Consider the following 20,622-nt stretch of genomic DNA (forward strand, 5'->3'; position numbering starts at 1 on the left):
TCTTATTTGACATAAATGACAAAGGTGTGATTAAGAGGAAACTGTTACAGTAAGGAAACTGAGGAATTGGGAGATTTGAGTATTGCCTGAGGTCACAAGGTCTGCAAGCTGCAGAGCCTACACCCAGTCCCGTATCAACTCTCATTCCTGAGCGTTTTCAATTTCATCAGAGGTGGAAGATTTCATGCCCCATCACATTTGCCTTTACACCCTGGCTGCTAGGAAGCTCAAGATGCCTAGCACTCTCCCAGCCATGGCTGTTCGTGTATTTCTCATACTGGAGTCTGCTGCAGTATTGGGTGGGCTAAATTTGCTTTATGACACAGCATACGTGCGTCTGTTTCAAGTGGATGAATCATGACTTCCCAATGCCCCTAAAAGTGGTGGAGACGAATTTTACCTGTGAAGTGCCACAGTCTCTACTTGTGGGAGATGATGGGCTCCAATGGCTGCTTGCTGGTACCTCTGTCTTCCTGCCTCCGGGCCTCTTCTTCAGCCTCTCTGTCAGGGCTCTTTGCCCACATCTTTTGGAAGGAAAGACAGTCCCTCCCTCCTCTACAGACCCTCCCCCTCCGCCTTCCCCTGATACGCAGGGCTTTTCTCGAAAAACCTGGCAGGGAAACATTGTGAAAAGCTAGCCCAGACCTTTCAGAGGCTGAGATGGAGAGAGCGTCTTTCCAGAACTCTAACCACATCAGCCGCCTCAGAGTTCTACACCTGCCACTGACAAACCTAGTGTATTACAGGAAGGGGTCGTGTGCCCCTGGGTGAAGGCTAATGCCTTTCTTGACCTTCGGCCCTCAGTTCTCAGGGCTGTGGTGCTGGGGAGCCTGGTCAGACCTTGCTGGGGCAGACATTTCCCCATGAGATCCTTCCAAAGGAGTCAGACACACCCGGTCCGAGTCCCCCCCTCCAGCCCTGTGCAACCTCGCTGAGGCTCAGTTTCCTTATCTGTGACTTGAGGGTTGGATCACCCCCCACAGGACTTGTGCTGGCAGCCAGCAGTATTAATCAGAACGATAACAAGGCAGTGGACACATATCCGGACTTTATTTGCAGCGAGATAATAAGAGCTGATGCTTCTTGAATGTTTACAGTATCCCAGATGTTGTGGTAAGCACTTTGTGCGTTTACTCATGAAGGTCTCCCAACGGCCAGTGAGAAAACAGAGAAGTTCACAACTTGTCCAGGGTCACACAGCAAGAGGTAGCAGCAGAGGCAGGACCCAGAGATGAATGGCAGGCACAAGACCAGGGCATGCAGTGGGTGCTCAAGCAGTGTCCTTTCTCTTCCCTTCCTCTGGGACCAGGAGGCCAGCCGCCCGTCTTCAAGGTGGGGTGATGCTCACAGGCAGTGCCTGCACAAGCGTTGAGTGGGGAGGTGAGCAGAAAATCTCTCCACTCCGCTGAGTACCGGGGTCGTCTTTCTGAGGCAGCCTGTGGACAGCTGTTGGAGATAAATGTGCTTTTGTCAAAAAACCCCAGAGTCGTTGGTAAATGAAATGCCCAGCCAAACATTGGGGGTTCAGATCCTCTGAACCCAGGGAGCAGTCTCCTCCTTAGTGCACCTGCGTGTTTCCAGGGAGGAACGCGGACACCCCACTGGCCCAGAGAGCAGACTGTGGGCATCTCACCGGATTCAAACCCCTGAGGCAGGGGGCTTGTCGGATTCCCCTGTTTTGTTTAATTGATTTTTGCAGAACAAGTCTTCTTTTTAATCTAGGTGAATCCTGTCCCCTGAAGCCTATTAACAGACTTCCCAACGCTCCCGTCCGATTTGGGGCTTTGCCTTCTGCGCACCACCACCTCACCCCGCCTTCCAGAAAACAGGCGCCTGACATGAGTGCCTACTGTCTGCTGGGAACTGGGGCGTGTGGTTGACAAAGCGTCGGCCCCTCCCTCTGGGTGCTCCCTGTTGGCACCGTTACTGATGGTACAACTGAGGCACGGACAGGCTGTCCGGAGTGCCGGCACTGCCCTTGCCTGTGGCCGCCTGCTGCCAAGCGCGAATTTGCTCTGTCCCCTCCCCAGCACTCGCCCTCCATAAATCACTCCCTGTTTCAGTTGTATCGTTAGAGCAGAAATAAAACCTCCTTGGAGTGCCTCATATATCTGCCTCTGGCTTATTGCCAAGGCCTTTGGCGTGGAGAGAAGTGCCTCCTGGGAAGCGGGGAGTCCTATAAACCCACGGGGGCCCAGGCTAGATGCGGGGGAGGGGGCTAGCTCAGTCGTCCTGCCCCCAGGAGCCCCCGATGGCTGTGACCTCAGCAGCCCTCCCTGGAAAGGGGCTCCATCCTCAGAGCCAGGAAGACTGAGTGGGTGTATCGGGCTGTTTTCTGTATCTCCTCCCCGGAGAGAGAAAAGGACATAAAGTAACCTCTGTTCAGCCTTAAAACAGAAGGAGATTCTGTGACACACGCTGAACCTTGGTGACATTCTGCAAAGTGCAACAGGGCAGATGCAGCCGGACAAGTACTGTCTGACTCCACCATCTGAAGGACCTGCAGCCTTCGGGTTCAGAAAGGGAGTAGAAGACGGGGTGCCAGGGGGTGCCAGGGCCTGGGTGTGTTCACGGGAGACAGACTTCTGGTTTGGGGAGATGACACATTCCCAGAGATGGTGGTGGTGTGTGCCCAACAACGTGACTACATTTTATGGTGCTCAACTGTATACTTAAAAACAGATAAGGTGGCAGATTTTGTGTCACGTATATGCTGCAATTTAAACGCACACGTGCGCACACGAACTCCGGGTGGTTTTCTTCTCGCATCACTGCCCAGGGAGCTTGTGCCTTACGGAAGCCTTTGTCCCCAAGGGTCAGAGAGAAGCTGCCAGGAGCAGGGACCTGCCCTCAGGCCTTGTCCTGCACCCTTGCAGCCTCAGTGTAGATTTCCTGGGCTGGTCTTTGCTTAGAGTGGTCACCAGGGAAACCCCTCTGCCCTTCCCTCCTGTGGCCTCCGTTACGGAGCCCTGGAGCTCAGCAGGGGTCAGTCCTGTCTTTTTACAGGAGAGAAACAGAGACCAGAAGAGGCAACGTGGCTTGCCTCGAGGAACGCATCCTATTACCGTAAGGCTGACAGATAAATACGGGACACCCAAGGTTGACTTTCAGATAAACTATGAACGATGTTTAGTATAAGTATGGCCCATGCAATATTTGGGACACACCCATGCTAAAGTTATCTGAAATTCCAATCCCGGTAATGTTTTGAATTTGCTAAATCTGGCAAGCGTCCGTGCGAGGCCATCATGGTCTCGTGCCCCAGTGTCTTTGCACTTCAGAACTACAGGTGGTGCAGGGTGTCGGCATTAGGGATGCAGGTTCTGATGTCAGACTCATCAGATACCTGTGTGACCTGGGGCAAGCTACTCAGCTCTCTGGCCCTCAATCTCAATTCTGCATCTTTTTTTTTTTTTTAACGTTTATTTATCTTTGAGAGAGCGCAAGTGTGGGAGGGGCGGAGAGAGAAGGAGACACAGAATCCAAAGCAGGCTCTGGGCTCCGAGGGGTCAGCACAGAGGTCGACATGGGGCTCAAACTTACAAACCGCGAGATCATGACCAAAGTGAAAGTCGGACGCTTAACCGACTAAGCCACCCAGGCGCCCCTGCATCTTTTTTTTTTTTTTTAACGTTTATTTATCTTTGAGAGAGCGCAAGTGTGGGAGGGGCGGAGAGAGAAGGAGACACAGAATCCAAAGCAGGCTCTGGGCTCCGAGAGGTCAGCACAGAGTTCGACATGGGGCTCAAACTTACAAACCGCGAGATCATGACCCAAGCCGAAGTCAGGCGCTCAACTGGCTGAGCCACCCAGGCGCCCCTCAATTCTGCATCTTAAAATATGGATGATAACAGCACCTTCCTCATGAAATGGTAAAACGTGAAACAGTAGTACCTGTAAAGTCCAAGCACAGTGCGGGTTCAATCAGAGGTAACTCTTCTTCAGTTATTCTCGTGGATTTGGTTCCTTTATGAATTAAAGATGACCATGTACGTAGCGAGTGTTAGGCCGTAATGCCGGAACAGGAAGACAACAGTGTAAAGCCCTGGCCTCTCTCCCAGCCTTGCTACAATATGCTGTGTGACCTTGGGCAAATCACTGCACCCCTCTGGGTCTCTGTTTCCTCAGCTCTACCTTGGATCAGACAGTTCTAAGGTGGCTTTCAAAATCAGAAGTGTAAATTATACCTCAACAAAGCTGTTAACATATTTTTTTAATTCTAAAGTGTGCCTCCCTCATGTCTCCCGGCGCAGGACACCCACATAGGTCTTCTCAGCTAATGCTCACAGTGTGAGAAACAAGGGTTCTTTTCCCCGCTGGGCTAATGACTGTCAGGACTCAGAAAAGCTAAGTAACATATGCAGGGTCACACAGCCATTCTGTGGCAGAGCCTGACTTCCTGCCCTGGTCTCCCCGTACCCGTGTTCTTACCATCCTCTACAAACCAGGATTCCTTTGGAGGTGGCTGGGGGCGAGCAAGGTCAAGTCTCCGCGGATGGGTTATCCCTGGGCAGGTGAATCCGGGTGGGGCCGTCTGCGTGGGGCCATCCCAGAGGCCGATGGAAGCAGTCCATGGAATATCTTCCTCACCACGCTGCGACTGCCATCTTGAATGAAACAAATATGCCCCCTCCCCTCGCGGCAGAGAGAAATAATTACAGATTTCATGCGGGGTCCTTGGTGTCTCATCTAAAACCCTGAGCAAACTACGTGCCCAGAGACTGTTTCATCCTTTGTTTCAAGTCCGGCTTCAAAGTTCAAAGGAGATTTTGTCCTTTTCATTATCTGACAGACCGTTTAGCAGTTGGGTTCTGGGTGGTCTCCGTGACCAGCAAAGACCGTACTGCGTGTCCCGCGGGTGTTGAGTCCAGGCTCGAGGCCGACGCTGGACCTGCCCCTCAGTGTGTTCCGAGAGGAAAGGGAGGCAGCTGGGTTAAAATGGAAACCTAAGGGGCTTGTAATTAGAAGGCTGTGGCATAAACCAGAGGGCTGGGATTAGTACCTGCTGGGACGAACTAAAAATGGGCCATTTCCGCAAAGCAAACCGGAGAATCCCAGTGATGTTGGGCCAGCGGGAGTGGAAGATGAGAGGGGTGGCATGTATTTGCCTTCCCATCTCTACGCGCCCCATGCCACCCCAAGATGGACGGAGCTCAGCAGCCCTGCTCCAGAATGGCGCTGTCTAGGAAAGGCAAGCCCGGTGTATTGGTGTCATGGGCTAGGACTTGCAGGGAGGAAGGGGGGGTGGGGGGAGGGTTCAAGGCTGCTGTAAATCTGCCGAGACATTACAGTACAATTTCTCAAGAATGTTCTAGTCATGGGCTTAGCTATGAGCAGAATACACTGCCGAACGGAGTGTGTGCCGTTAGCGAGGTTTGCCATGTCTCAACCATCTCCCGATCTGTCTAGCCGAACTCAGGGCCCTGAAGGAGAAGGATGTGGGGCAGGCAAACCTGGTGGGTAGAATAGAGAAGATATTAGCAGCACATCTAGGATGCGTCAGATGGTTAGTGTAATGAAGGAAGACAATTTTGCCCACTTGCAGTTTTGTCTGATCCACCAAGTTACCTCAGACGACCAGTGTAATTATGAGCAGGTAGGTCTCTAGGGATTTAGAAGGAAACAGATAAGCATTTATCTGGCCACACCTCCCCTCCTCGCCCACCAAGTTGATGGTGTAGACATGGCAATGACAAATTACATTTTTAGAATTTTCTAGAACGAATGGTGCCTATCCCCCACTCCCTGCCAATTGTTGGGGTTCCTAAGATCTTGATTGTTCAAATCTTATGTTATACCCCTCAGGGTCTTATGTTGAAGACCCTTGAAGACCCTGCTCCTAGCTCATTCCATTCAACACTTCGAAGAGCAATAGATGTGGCACAGCTGCTCAGCTGACTGGAGTTACACCAGTGCAAACAGAAATTCCCTCCTCCAAGCCTGACGTTGCGGGGCTATGGACCCAACAGAATGGCCAGTGGGAGTAGGTGGCTCTGGGGAGCAGGTGCACCACACACCCTGGGGCGGTATCTTGGATGGTGATGGATTGGAGGTGATGAGATTGAGCCAGCCAGACTGCCACCTGACATGCTACAGATGCCTAAATGTTTGTTGAATGAATGAATGAGTTAGTGTGCTTTTATAATCAAGTTTCGATTGAAATCTAGACTCAGAACCCAAGGAGGAAATGTTACATTCCCCAGTCCCTTTTTTTAAACTTTTTTTTTCTTTTTTGAGAGAGAGCACAAGCAGGGGAGAATGGCAGAGAGAGAGAGAGAGAGAGAGAGAGAATGAATCCTAAGCAGGCTCCATACTCAGTGCGGAGCCAACACGGGGCTTGATCCCACCACCCGGGGATCATGCCCTGAGCCGAAATCAAGAGTCTGATGCTTAATCGACTGCCTCTTCAGTCCCTTTTATTTGGTCTTATTGAATAGGTGTTTGTTGAACATCTCCTATGTGCCAGGCAATTTTCTAGGTGCTGAAGACAGAATGGTGAACACAACATGCATAGAGGACAAACAAGTGGTCACAGAATCACAGAAATGCAGTGAAGGAGGAGCATAGAGGTTCAGGAAAGTCCCCCCAGGAAGCATTACATTGTAAGGTCCTGACATTCTAGGAGTCAGCAAGTTAAAGAGGGGAAGAAGTGGATCCAGGCATAGGGAGCCCATGCCTTCTGGAAATGTGTTGGGGTAAAATTTTGTATTGAACGAGTTGATGGCCTCTAGACATCACATGATTCTAGAGAACAATAATAATAATAAAAATAATAATAGCTATGATTTCTCACTGCTCTCCATCAAAAGGATTTTCATGTCCCATTCATGGGCTGTCGCTCTAATTGAGTAAGTAGTTCCTTTAAAAATAATTAGAGATTGTAATCAGTCGCTATTCAGAAGTCTAGCAGGATCTAATTTGCAAGTCTCTTCAGAGTTGGCCTTAAAATTTCCCCAAAGCTGTGACTACAAGTAAATCAGGGCCCTGGGGATCCACGCTGGATTTCAGAGTAAAAGTAAAGAGGAAGTCACACATACCTACAGTTAGGAGATGCCCCAGCCCACACAGTGTCTGGTCAACTCAGAAGCATCTGTGGAACAATTAAACTGTCTTCAACTCTGAGCTCCTTTTTTAAAAAGAAGGAAAGAAAAGTAGTGAGGTCGGTTTGCATCACCAGCAAGCCCTCTTTCCTTTCGGAAGCAAGAAGTTGGGAGGTAGAGCTGGAGCGGGAAGCCCGGACCCCAGCCACCCCTCTGTCTGACGTTATGATGGAGTTTGAGTCCCCACTTCCCAGTTCTTCAGAGCGCTCTGCGTTTTGCTGTGTCCTGGGGAAAGTACTAGCATCAGTGTGCTGTTACCCCCTGGGTTGTTCAAGAAACCATTGGAGACCCCTCTAGTTTCCTAAGTCCTGTCCTCGGCAGCTTGGACATCTGTACCAGAGGGGCGCCTCGGTGGCTCAGTCAGTTAAGCGTCCGACTTCAGCTCAGGTCATGATCTTGCGGCTCGTGGGTTCAAGCCCCCGGGTTGGGCTCTGTGCTGACAGCTCGGAGCCTGGAGCCTGCTTCCGATTCTGTGTCTCCCTCTCTCTCTGCCCCTCCCCCCTTCATGCTTTGTCTCTCTCTCTCTCTCAAAAATAAACATTGAAAACAGTTTTTTAATCTTTAAAAAATAATTGCTAGAGGAAGGGAGAGAGCACGAAGGGCAGTGTCCACCGAGGGTGGCAGTGGACAGGAAGGGACGAGGTAGACAGCCCGTGTCTTTCTCTCCTTTCAAGTACCAACTAAAGCAGTACTGTCCGTGTTTCTGGTTAATTGTTGGAAAATGTGGTTTACGAAACAGTATAATAGCAATTAAGACATAAGAACAAAGCTGAAAAAATACACGAAAACATTAACAATTATCTCTGGTAAATGGGAGTTTGGACAATTTTTATGTTCCTCTTACTGTATATCCCTAGTTATTACTTTTAGTATCTAGAATTATTTTGAGAAATAATAGCAAGAAAAAGAAAAGGGAAAGAGAGACAGTGAGGCTTAGATATGCTGACAAACAGACCCGTGGCTGGACTGACAGAGCCGGGCAGTCTGATCTTGCCTCCTGTCTGACTCGCTCTATCACCCTGACCAGCGGCTCTTTGAACTTCACCTTTTCTCATCTGGGCAGTGGTACCCAAGCCTCCTGTCCAGACCATTTTATCACTTGCTGTGATAGTCCAGTGAGAAAAAGTAAGGAGCCCAGCAAATTATGAGAAACTATATACATGTAAAGGGTTATTTTCATCCACTAATTCACCAGTGAGGTTTTAAACTGTTTCTTCCCAGGCGAGTCCCCTGGGTGAGTGGTTAAGAATGCAGATTTCCTGGCCCGTTGGCACAGATTGGATTTCTGGGGAGCTGGGCCCCCGAATCTGCATTTTAACAAGCAGGTACACACCCTTTACCTGCCCTGTGGATTCCTGTGGTAATTAAAGTTTGAGGTCCGGGGATTTAGAGCAAACAGCATTGTGGCAGGAACGTGAGAAATGGATGTGCCTGAGCGGTTCTGTTGGCCAGTGACCCGTGTGCTCGCAAGTTCAAAGTGAGCTGGATGCCCCTAGGGAGGCAGATCTATGAAAGGCAGGCTGGACTTAGAATGAGGAAGGGCAGGGGAGCCCTGGGGTGTCTGGCTGGGGCGGTGCCTGGGGGACAGGGGCTTAGACCGGGAGGGAAAGCAGCCCTTCTGGCCTCCGTCCGGCGCTGTGTGTCAGGCAGCCTGGGTCAGTGATTTCGCACTCTCGGTTCCCTGATCACCACCTGTCCCCACAACCAGCCCCGGGCTCTAAGTAGCGCTAGACGGTTGAACAAGCTGGAGGCCTGGTCCCCTAACCCGTTGAGCCTGGTGGTGTCAGATGACAGCAAAGCCACCCCAAAAGCATTGGCGGCAGCAGGGCCTGCTCTTGGGCTTTTTACTTCGCTTCCACCCAGTTCCGAGTAGGCCGATCCCCACAGCACCCCGCACCCCCCCGTTCCCCCTGCACTTGCTTTGCTCATTGCTGGAGAGGCAGCATCGCACAGTGGCTGGGACGCTCAGGAGCCACTTGCGCCTGCTCGGGTTAGAGTCCTATCTCTGCCACTCGCTCACTGTGTGACTGAGACCAGTTACATAACCTCTCTGGCCACACGGCCTCGCGTCTCCCTCGAATGGGTGGAAGAATGGTACCCGCCATGGAGGGCTGACCTCGGCGTTTCTCTGAGGTCATCCGCACAGAAGCCTTGCTACAGGGCTTGCCCACAGCAGGGCAAATAATTGTTATCAGCAGGTAACAGCTTTTCACCCAGCAACCATTTATTGAATGCTTCCCATGCTAAGTACAGAGAAGTCTAGAAGCACAGGGAGCTCGGGGTCTGGGGCCCGAACGGGTGTGAAGCAGCTTCCTGTGACCCAGTGTGATTCTAGCGGTGTGTGCAGGACACAGGTGGCACGGAATGGGCGCCTCATTGACTGGCTCAGAGGAGGACACACTTGGTTAGGGCTTGAAATAAGAGGGGCAGTAGGGGTGGAGCTGGGGGGGTGGCTTCCAGGTGGAGGGCAGAGTGGTGAGAAGAGCATCGCATGTGCTGCGTTGTGAGGGAACGGGGACAGGTCAGCCTGTCTCTAGCGGGAGGCCAGCACTTGACTTCGAGGCTGCCCTGGAGGGGATGGAAGGTGCACTTGTTCCCCAGAAGGGCCCTCCTGGCTCCTGGGGTTGCAGGTGACGCTCTGGGGTGCCTCTGCAACTCCCCAGTGTCCGTGCCGGTGCAGGGGTGAGTGTCTCATCTGCACTGCCTTCCAGCACCTCTGCCGTGTCCTTCCCCACGCGGCCCCCTGATCTCCACTTGCGAGCTGCCCTCCTGCGCCCAGTCTTTGCCGCCTGACCCTTTTCATCCCGTTGCTGCATGTGCCTTGACATTGGCCAAACAACACAGATGACCCGGAACCTTCCTCGGAGGGCTGGTTCGCTGTTCACACGGCCTTTCGAGGAGCAGAGGGTGGGTGTCTCCATCACCTAGACCCGGCTGACCCCCACTCAGGAAAACAAGTGCAGTCCAGCAAACAAAACAGGAAGGTCAGTCCCCTAGCAAACCGGAGCCCAAATGAGCACTCCAGAGATTGAATTATTTTCTGGCCTCTGCGGGTATGTAGCTCTCAACTACACTCAGACCTTGGAGAGGAAGTCCTGCTCAGGTTAGAAGTATAAAGAAAACAGATCTGAAAGGAGGCTTTTCCTGGTTTTATTGGGGCGGCATATGGAAGAGGAGAATCTAGTACCTTCTGTCCTGTAAATGAGCTTTTAGGCTATGACTCTGAGATCTTTTGTTTTGAGAGAGAGAGAGAGAGAGAGCATGAATAGGGGAGGGGCAGAGAAGGAAAGAGAGAATCCTAAGAAGGCTCTGCACTGTCAGCACAGAGTCCAATGCGGGGCTCAGTCATGACCTGATCTGAAGTCAAGAGTCAGACACTTCCCCACTTAACTGACTGGTCCCCGAGGCACCTGGAGGCTCATTTTAAAACAGAAGCACAAGCAAGCTGCGTGTAAGCCACTGCCCACCTCTCTGAGTCTCCGTGTTCCCATCTATAATCAGAGATGAGCCTATCCACCAATCAGGGTTAAGGGNGGGCACCTGGAGGCTCATTTTAAAACAGAAGCACAAGCAAGCGCTGCGTGTAAGCCACTGCCCACCTCTCTGAGTCTCCGTGTTCCCATCTATAATCAGAGATGAGCCTATCCACCAATCAGGGTTAAGGGGATTCCGGAAATAACACATCAGGTTTCCCCCGCTCCAAGTCAAGGTTTCCAAAATGTTCGTTCTCTTCCCCAGGACGATGAGCCCGTGTGTAATGATTCCAAAACATTGTTTTGAATGAAACCGTAACCTTCCCCGGGGGGTGTTCATTCACCAGGTAGTTTTGAGCGCCTGGCGCTGGGCTGAGACATGACAGAAACAGCTGTGGAGACAGGTGCGGAGCCTCTCCCGTGGTCTTATGGCCCGACAATGACTCCGGCTTCTGTTGGCATTTTGGGGACGGCGGGTCTGCCTCAGCATGCCCCCCAGGCCCCAGCCTAGGGCAGAAACTGGTCCTGCCTCTCTGCTCTGCTCCTCCAGGAGAGAGAAGGGCACTGCTGGTGGCCAGAAGTCATGGGTTAGGTCCATGCCCTGGGTGGCCTCCCCGGGGTCTGTGAGTCCCAGTGAGGTGCACCAGGCTGTGCCAGTAGCTTGCCCTGCGTTGGCCCATGTGCTAGAAGCCAGCAAGGCTTTCCACACTCATGCCCACTATGGAAAGACAGAAAGCGGTGGTAACCCTGAGAACTTCCCCAGCACGTGATTAGATCTTGGCAGGAAATCCAGACTATGGCACATTTTAATGGCTATTTTAACCCCCAGGGGCACGTGTAGGTGGCCTGAAAACCAGATCATTGGTCTTTCACTTAACTTTCCAAAAATCCATCTTTCACACAAGAAATCAAACTTCTTGCCCAATCTCTGAGCCTTCCCCGTTCTCTTACCCCTTCTCCATCCCCGCCTCCGAGGGGTCGGCGACTGGCGAGACTCCAGGGAGGGGGATGGGCTGGCGTACCGTCACCCACATGACTTAGATGAGAAAACAGCTTTGCATAGTTAGCGGCTGACATCACGCGGTCCCCATGTCCCTCCTGTCACAGTGGCCGGATCAAAACCTGAGCTCGGCCAGGTAAATCCCCCTCTCACTGGCATCACTGGGGCATGTGCTGAATCCGGGCCATTGACATCATCCATCGATGCCCCCAGCCTCCAGGGTCTTTCTGGGACCCTCCTTCCCGGCTTGCCAATCACTAAGGAGACCAGATGGCAAAACACATGGTGATTCCTTTTGCAGTGACAAAAGGAATTAGAATCTTTCTTTCGCTCCAGAACCAAACGTCTATTAAGTCATTTGTTAAGCACTTGTTTCTGGACACACAACCCACAAAGAGGGCATCAGCCTTGTGCTTTGAACTTGACATGGGCCATCTGGTTTCATCCTCACTGTGCACACGTGTGTGGTAGGTGTTACCAGTCCTGTTAAGGGTGAGTGAACTGAGGCCCAGACCAGGTAAGGAACTTATCCAAAGTCACACAGCGGGGACCCCCAGCCAACCTGTGCCCCTCTGCTCCAGAAAGTGTGCCCTTCGCAAATACTGTGCTGCCACTGGGCTCTTTAACTAGAAGACGGTGTTGGTGGGAAGCATCCTGCACCCCGTGTAGAGGCCGTGAGGCCAGACGTTGGTTTTTGCTCGGTGTAAGATTTCCAAACCCAAGATTTCCCCATGGGATAGGAGAAGGAAGAAGGGGAAAGTTTATGAGAACTTTGTGGGAGGAAGTAACACTGGGGCTGTGGATGTCACGAAGGGGCCTTCCCTGGTCATGGGGACACTTTCAAGCCCAGTGAGCTTCCTCATGCCCATACCTGCACCCTGAGCCCGCCCACCGAGCAGGACTGACCCCCTGAGCCAGGGTCGCATAATGGTAACAATGGCTGACAATCTAACATGAGATATTCAGGCATTCTCCCGAGTGCTTTACATATTCTGTGAGTCCTGCACTCCCGCTGTTGCCACCTTACAGATGAGGACACTGAGGCACAGAGAGGGAGAGTAACTTGCCCAAGGTCACACAGCTGAGTGGCAGAGCAGGAATTCAAACCCAGCGAGACTTCTACACTGGTTCTGAGGAGGGGGGAGCTCGGCATTTGAGACTTGGAGTCAGGAGGAGGTGGTTTGGGGCCGGAGTGGGGAAGGGTTTCTTCAAAAAGCCAGCTTGGAGGTGACGTGAGCTTTCCGATGAGATGCTCCTGGTGAAGGCGCGGGTGCCAAGTATGTAGCAGTGGGGCTGCCCAGGAAGGTGGGCACGTGCCCTTCTCCGCACCACCAGCTCCGGGGCTGGGCCAGCTCCTCTGAAGAAAGCGAAAGGCCTCTCCCTGTGCCAGCAGCTCCCTGGAGAAACATCGGGGGTTGGGGGTGCGGGGGAGCTGGGAGGGCCCGGCTCCTGCCAGCGGCGGTTTGCCGAGAAGCACCTGGCACGGGCTGTGGCCAAGACCATGGGGGCTGGTCGACTTTGCGCTCCTTTACAGAAGCGGACCTGCCTTCTCAGTACTTCTGTTATTTTCACAAGTGTATTTCAAGGTGGTCGGAGACGCATAACTGAAGGAAATCCAGCCCCAGCATCCATGGGAGGAGGATGGTGGTCTCAGGATGGGGGGGCGTTGGCTCCGCCCGACCAGGAGCAAGGTCCGTGTGCAGGGCCGGCAATTCCAGGCACGTGTTTCCTTCTCATCGCAGACCATTTTATAGATGCAGAAACTGAGGCTGAGGACAGCCTGTCCAAGGTCATGCAGCGAACAAGGGGCAGGAGTGGAACCCAAGCACGGATGAGGGTGGAAAATGGGATCGAAGTACTAACTCCTTATTTCTCACTCTGCCGGGGTCAGGGGCGAGGGCCCGGTTCCTTCCGTCCTCCGCCCCACAGCACTGTGTTCTTACACAGCAAGAACTTAGAACAGTACTTGGCACACAGCACCCGAAAACTACCCGTCGTCCTGGTGGTGGTGGTGGCTGTGCCGTTAACAGTCATGCCAAGTGTAATCCCGCGTGCCCCGAGAGGGAGGCCCAGGACTGGGGGCAGCAGAAGGGGGGACTTGACTGATTCGAGCCTGAGGACAGTCGTCAGAGATCCCACCCTGGAAGAAGGGAGGTATAAAAGGCCCACAGAAGGGACGCCTGGCTGGCTCAGTCGGAAGAGCATCGCGCAACTCTTGATCTCAGGGTCGTGAGTTCGAGCCCCACGTTGGGTACAGGGATTACTGAAAGCCCGCAGGAGTCCACAGGAAGGGCAGCTGTGAGGAGTGGGGCTTCGGGGCAGAAGACTCAGCCTTCACAGGTCCCTTAGGTGCAGGCAAACACAGCACTCCTGACCAAGTGCTGCAGGCCTGGGGCTGGGCTCACGGGGCCTGAGCTCAGGAGTCCCAGAACCCCCTCGGAAGGCGGTGGAGACTCACTGGGGGCTTACAGCACAGAAACAACGGAGTCAAAGCTGTGCCCTGGAGGGGACCTGAGTATTTTGAGTTCGAGATTCCTATGGGACAATTACAGGTGATGACCAAGGAAGGGACAGGAGGTTCAGCCACCTCAAGAATGAAATGAGTGTGATGAGTGTGCAGTGGAAGGAAGGGGTGGGGGGGGCCGGGAGGAGGCAGCGCCAGTTCGCAGAGGAGGCTGCTGGGAAAGAGGCCAGTGACTCCAGCTCGTACAGCGAACGAATGCCCAGCCTGGCTGAGCTGGAGCTTTGCCCTGAGGCATCCAGCTTAGTCCTCTGGATTTCCAGATGTTTCTGGTTAGAAGTTCCTATAAAACTCCGAGCAAATGCCCCGCCCTTTTGGGTTCTGGCCTGATGAAGAGCACTCACACTGACGGAGCCTAGAGAAGCAGGGTGGGCAGGGGCTGGGCCGGGGGCCGGGCCCCACATCCCGGGCAGCTTGGGAGGCCCATGCGGACGGCCGCGAGCCTGTGTGAGGTGTTCGTGCTGCTGAAGGCCTCGCTTTGCTTTGCCGAGCTGGCCCAGTGGGGGCTTCACGGAGCAGCCCTTTGAAATGCTGGTTAAATTCTGAACTCCCCTCAGGGGCCCAGGGAAGACAAGGATCCTTTGGGCCCCTTAAGGCCCCTAAACAGAGCTGTCAAATGTGCTAGAAGGCAGTATAACCCACCACGAAAATCCAATTTATGAAAGCCCAGGAGAAATGCGTCCCTCTGCTGTGAGGTGCCCTCCTCACAGATCTTGATGGAAACAAAACCTGGCTTCAGAGACCAGAAGGCAAAACCATACCCTGTGGCTGAGAGAATTGAAACTCATGGAAATTGTTGAGAAGAAAATTTCATTTCCCCTCAACACCATTTACAGACGATCTGCTGCCTGACCAAATAGTTACGGGATTTTTTTTTAAACTCCTTAACAACTTCAGGAAGGGAATTTATTATTCTTTTAATTGAGGTGTAATTGACGTGACACTAGTTTTAGGTATATGACTGATTCAACACTTGAATATGTTGGGAATTGATCCCCATAATTGGTCTAGTATAACACCCGTCGGCACAGTTATATGTGTTTGGTTTAGTTCCTCTTGTGGAGAGAACTTGTAAGATCTACTTTTTTAGCAACCTGGGGAAGAGAATTTAATCAGCACTTCCTTCCTAAGGGTTCAGTTCAGTGCTCCTCGCTGGGGGCGGGGATCCGTGCACCCAGCAGCCGTGCCTACCCCTTGGAGGTAGAGCGGGGCTGCAGGGTCAGCCTGCGCGCTCCAGGCTACTCCCCATGGGAATGGCTGAGGCCACGAAGGCAGTCAGCCTGGGGGTCACTGGCATGGACTGAAGGTCCGTGCTCCAGAACTGGACCTCCAGGGTCAAATCTGTACCCCACAAGGTGTGGGCCTGGAGATAATGTGTTTAAGTCATCTGAACCTCAGTTTCCTCATCTGTAAAGTGGGTAGCACTTCTCAGGTCATCATGAGGTTTAACCAAGATAGTGGCTGCCAGGTGCTTAGCAGGATGCCTGGCACACGGCAGGCACCCCCATCCCATTGCTGAGGCCCAGCCAACGCTTCCCGTGTGGCACCTGGGTGACATCCATATTCCCAGCCAGACCGCCATGCTCCAGTCGCAAAACGTCCAGCTCACGGTGGCGAGTGCTTTGAGGAAGCCCGCATGGAGTATACTGTGAGGAATTCCCAGGCCGGAGAGCTGGGCTTCCGCTCCTGTGTCCCCATGGCTCCGGACGAGTGAATGAAGGATCCGCCCTGCTGGCTCAAAGGTGGACTGATGACCACTAGGAAGTTGCTTGACTGTCCAGGCCTCACTTTCCTTATCTGTAAAACAAAGGCACGAGGGTGCACCTCTCCGTTATGGGATGAGGGAGGATTAGGTAAAGTCGGCCTGGGTCCGGGGTTAGCGGCCATTATCATCACTGTGACCCCACATTTGACCTGCTGGCTCCGATTTTCCGTGACTTCATTTAAGGATGGGAATTCATCGTGGCAGTAAAGAGGCAGGAGTCCACCGCCACACAGAGCCCTCTTCTCCCAGCCGGGGCCTCTCTGGTTCTGTCCCTGTCCTCCCGCCACGTCTGATCCCCCCGCCTGGACCCGGCATCTCCCCTGCAGCCTGATGGGCACTCAGTGCTGCCCTCCATGAATGCATCGTCTCGTTTCCGTTCTTCTCCCCCCGAGCCTGCGGTTGAGTCTGTAGCTTTCTGGATCATTGTGTTTCACTCCAGACCTCACACTGACCCTTTGCCCAGTGCTTTCCTCAGGGCAGTCCAGAAAACACGACAGTGGAGGTATCCATGCCTCTCTTGAGTGACTGTAGTTTTTAGGTTTTTCACAAGAAATCAGAAATAGAGGAGGAAGCCCCGCCCCCACCCAGGTACTTGTTTACCCAGCCTGCAAAATGGGCTGAGCAGGGGAAGTGAAAAAGGAGTCATGGGAGGGGAGGGCCGAGGCTTCCTCCTGTGACAGAGCTGTGTTCCCAGCTGTCACCAGGCACCTTTGTGCCCTGGAGCTGCAGGGTCCCCGCTGGGGACTTCAGTCGCCACAGGAAGTAGATTCATTCCTGAAAGTCAGCCCCCCTCAGACCCTGACCCCACTTGCTCTTCCGAATCTGGTCATTGCTTTGGCTCCGAGAATGCCACTTAGTGTGTAAAAAAAGACTCCCCGTGGCCCCCCTACCCCGCTGTGCAATTATGTCTGTGGAGCTTCCTCTCTGGAAGGCCGGGGACGGGGGCGTGCTGCAGCCTCTCGCGGGCGCCCAAGGCCTGTCCGGCTTCCGCGGGCCGACCTGTCCCTGTCACTCTGGGCCCGCAGCCAGGCTGGACTGAGCACCCGGCTTGCAGGGCCCAGAGGTGGCCCGGCCCCTCTCGCCCTGAGTGTCTGTGCTTCCTGTTCGCCCACGGCACCTGCTGCCTACGAGACCTTCTTCTCACTCAGCTCACAACTTCTCTCTCCAGCTTCCCAGGAACATTCCTTTCTCAGGGGAATCCTTCGCTAACAGGGAAGGGGCACTGCCCGTGCTATTCATCCCACTTCACCCTCAGCCCCGCCTCGTGCAACGTTACTGAGCATTTATGTGCCAAGGTGACCTAGCTCCTCATCTGATCTTTTCTCCCACCTCTGAGGCAGGGGCCGTTGTTCTGCCCATTTGACAGCTGGGGAAATGGAGGCCTCGGAAGGTTAAGCAAGCCCCAGGCCTCCAGGCTCAGAGGTGCTAGATCTGGGAGTCTGACGCCAGCGTACTGCTGATCCGCGGGGTAGCATTTGTCACCTGCCATGCGGCATTATATTTTTTTTTCCTTTCCTCATCTGCGTCCCCTGTTAGGATGTGAGGTTTGTCCCTGAAGGCAAACCGGATCTTGCTCCACAGTGGGCGCCCTGCAGTGCCTTCGCCCGGAGCCCGAGCGCCAACCGATGGATTGAGGCCAGCGTGGAGTGGCTGCCAGACTGAGTCGTCCCTCCTGGGGGACCCCCCACATGCCTGCCTGCCAGAGGCCAGGGCGTCAGGGCCTCTTCCCACACTGCTCAGAAGCCCAGGCCAGCAGCTGTGGGCCCATGCAGGCCCGGGCTCCCTCTCCTGCTCTGCCCTGAGCTCACCACTACTGGGCCTTCACCCAAGGGAGACAGGGAAAGCGAGGGGCAAGTGACATCAGCCACCCTCCCTCTTTGTCTGTACCTCAGTGCTGAGCTCTAGTTCGGGGAAGGTGAGTGCGGGGGAATTTCCTCATCTCTTCATTTATTACGTCAGAAGATAAGTAAGGTCTCTGGACAGCCACCTGTGCATCCCCAGTGCCTTGTGCATTCAGGAAGCTAGTATCACCATCACCTCTAACCTTAGAAGGCGGGTGCTGTCATAAGCCCCATTTTACAGATGAGAATACTGAGGCTCACGTTACATAACTTGCCCAAGTTCCACGGCCAATAAGTGGTAGAGCCACATTTCAACCCAAGGCTGCCTGGGTGTAAACTTTGTTCTGGACATGCTGCCACTCCGCAGAAACAGCTACAGAATCCGAAAGACCTCTGCTTTTTTCACGGGAAAGATCTTCTAGCTTTGAGTTATGAACTGCATGCACAGTTAGAGCGTCTGAGGGCCAGTTGATAGCTCTTTGCAGACGTTTTCTCTTTGAACTTAACAACAACCTGTTGGGTTTGTGGTACTATTAATCCCCACTTTACAGATGCGGAAACTGAGGCTGGGAGGGGGCAATGACAGCCCCTAGGTCACGTGGCTAGATAGGGACATTGCCAGCATTCATATCCAGATGTATCTGCCTGACCCCAGAGTCTGACCACCAAACTCTGTGTCGGGTCGGCTCAGCAGAATCCCAGACTTTCTACGCAGGGTACGAAACCAGATGCTCTCAGTCTTTGTTCTGTATTCATGCAATGGGATCAGGGAGGCACTGCTTTTTCGATAGGAACCTGTCCTGAAATCGATTCATTCGTTTCCTTCCACTGACCCAGAGTCACTGGGTTTTTTTGTGTCATGAGGGTCAAGACTTCACCCGTTTCTTGCGTTCACGTTTCCTTAATAATTTCTCAAGCCCAGCCAGCCCAGTGGGCAGCCTCTGGCAGGTTTCCCGTTTTGGATAAGAGGTCACTGGCTCCAATCTGGTTTCAGAACTTCCACCGATCGTGACTCCACATGGAGTAATGTACCCCTTAGGTTGGTGGAAGGTAGCAAGGACGTTTTCTGTGCCTCACAGAGCGGTGTTAGCACCTTGTAGGTGGCCCTGGGGCTGGCCCACCCCTTGCTCCGTCCCCGAGTCCGCCCCCACGCCACCACCACCACCGAGGGCTACTGGGCGGACGGAGTGAGGAGATGCCTCCTTTCGCAAAAACAGAGGACTCGCTCCAGTCTTAGCTCTGCTGCCACCTGGGAGAGGGTGAGGAGTTCCCACCTCTGGGCCTCGGTGTCGCCGTCGGAAAATCACAACCTGGTATCAGTTGTTCACGAAGGTATTTTCCAACTCTGAAGCTCTGGGTTGCAAGGACTCTCAGGGTGTGAAATCACTCCAAAGCCCTCCAGACAGAAGTGCATTTATACCGCTGACGTCATTCACTTGGTGTCTTATTCACCTGTGGGCCGGGTCGTGGCTCATGCTGTCGTGTAAAAGCAGCACAGCCCAGGTGCTTAGGCTGGCGAATTTAGATAGGCCTGTAGCGCTCTCCCTGTTCCTGTTACATGCCCATCATCCCAAATGGGCCATCCCTAAATGAGGGAAAGGCAGTGAAGGGACACACACACACACACACACACACACACACACACACAAAGCTTAATACTGGAAAGGCCTTAAGGTGCTGGCACAAAAGTAACCTGCCTGGCACTTGGGATACAGAGTTAGCCGAGGCCTGTCTGAGCCACCGCAGAAGAGGGAAATTAGTTGAACTGGCATCATTCAGGGCTCTAGACCTATGATCAGGGTGACACAGCTTGAGACATAGGGTGCTAGGTGTGTCCAGGTGTGTCTGGCCCTCTCCACCATGTGCACAAATGAAGGCCCAACAGAGTGGCTTACGTGTACCTTTTGAACAGTGAGGAAATGGGATATTGTTGAAACATCCTACTTGATTATGACATAAATTGACTTTTTGGGTGTCTCTCAATCCATAGCTCACGTATACACTATATAGTCTGTTAATACATATTATAGGTCATCTCTCTACAGCTAGGAAATGACTCTTTAGACCTCCGGTTTGCTTAACAGCTGCGGGTCCAAGTTGCATCCCTTGGCTTCTGTAAGTCCCCTACGGCAGTGAGATTGAACGGTGGTGAGCCGGGCATTTGGCACGGGTGACAAATGTGTGTGATGTTAACTGTAGAACCCACTCGTGTAAAAGCAGTGCTCGGTCAGGAGTTACCCGAATGGAGCACGGGACCACCACCCCTAGAATTGGCTTGTAGAGTTACCGCAGGACAGCCGTTGAGAGCAGGTACCCAGGACAGCCATACCTTCTGAGTCAGAATCTCCTGGGAATCCACACTTTGCCAAACCTCCACTGTGTCCCTTCCAGACCCTAAAGATTGAGAACTGCTCTTAGACCGAGTGGCAGGCTTGCTGTCCTGCTGGCTACACTGTTCTCATCTGTAATATTTATCATGGGAAAGCAAATTACTATTCACCAAATGCCTACTACGTGCGTGGCTCCATGCCAAGTGCCTCCCTGTGGGCTCTCAGTGAATCCTTAGAACATCTCTGAGAAGTAGACATTATGGTCTCCATTTTACAGAGGGAGACACTAAGACCTGAAGGTGTCAAGTGATTTGGGCAAAATATGAGTAGCTGAACATTCTGGTGAGTCTAGGAAGAGCACCAGGAAGCAAACCAATGAAGCCAGTTGGTCCAGGGAGGGAGAGACCAGAAAGGGAAACTGACGGGCACAGGCCCCTGCCTCGGAAGATCATCGCCCTCTGGGGAGGTGCCGTCAGCACCCTGGCTGGGAGACAGTTGGCGCCATTTGAATCTGTGCCGTGGAAACTTCCTCCCTGCGCCCTCCTGCCAGCTGTGGCTTCTGCCCCCCCCCCCCCCCCCCCCCGCCCCCGCG

The 20,622-nt window shown here is 53.2% G+C and overlaps 1 protein-coding gene across 1 annotated transcript in view; it reads right to left on the reverse strand.

Annotated features, from left to right (window-relative positions):
- Positions 1-1,048: 1,048 nt before the first annotated feature.
- Positions 1,049-20,622, reverse strand: part of SLC41A2 (solute carrier family 41 member 2) — a 186,781-nt gene continuing 167,207 nt past the window's right edge. Inside the window, exon 13 of the mRNA XM_077761993.1 lies at positions 1,049-1,446. The gene's annotated coding sequence lies outside the window, so the exon portion shown is untranslated. The remainder of the gene's footprint in view (positions 1,447-20,622) is intronic.

This window comes from Crocuta crocuta, unplaced genomic scaffold (genome assembly GCF_008692635.1).
Source record: "Crocuta crocuta isolate KB4526 unplaced genomic scaffold, BGI_CrCroc_1.0 scaffold193, whole genome shotgun sequence".
NCBI lineage: Eukaryota > Metazoa > Chordata > Mammalia > Carnivora > Hyaenidae > Crocuta > Crocuta crocuta.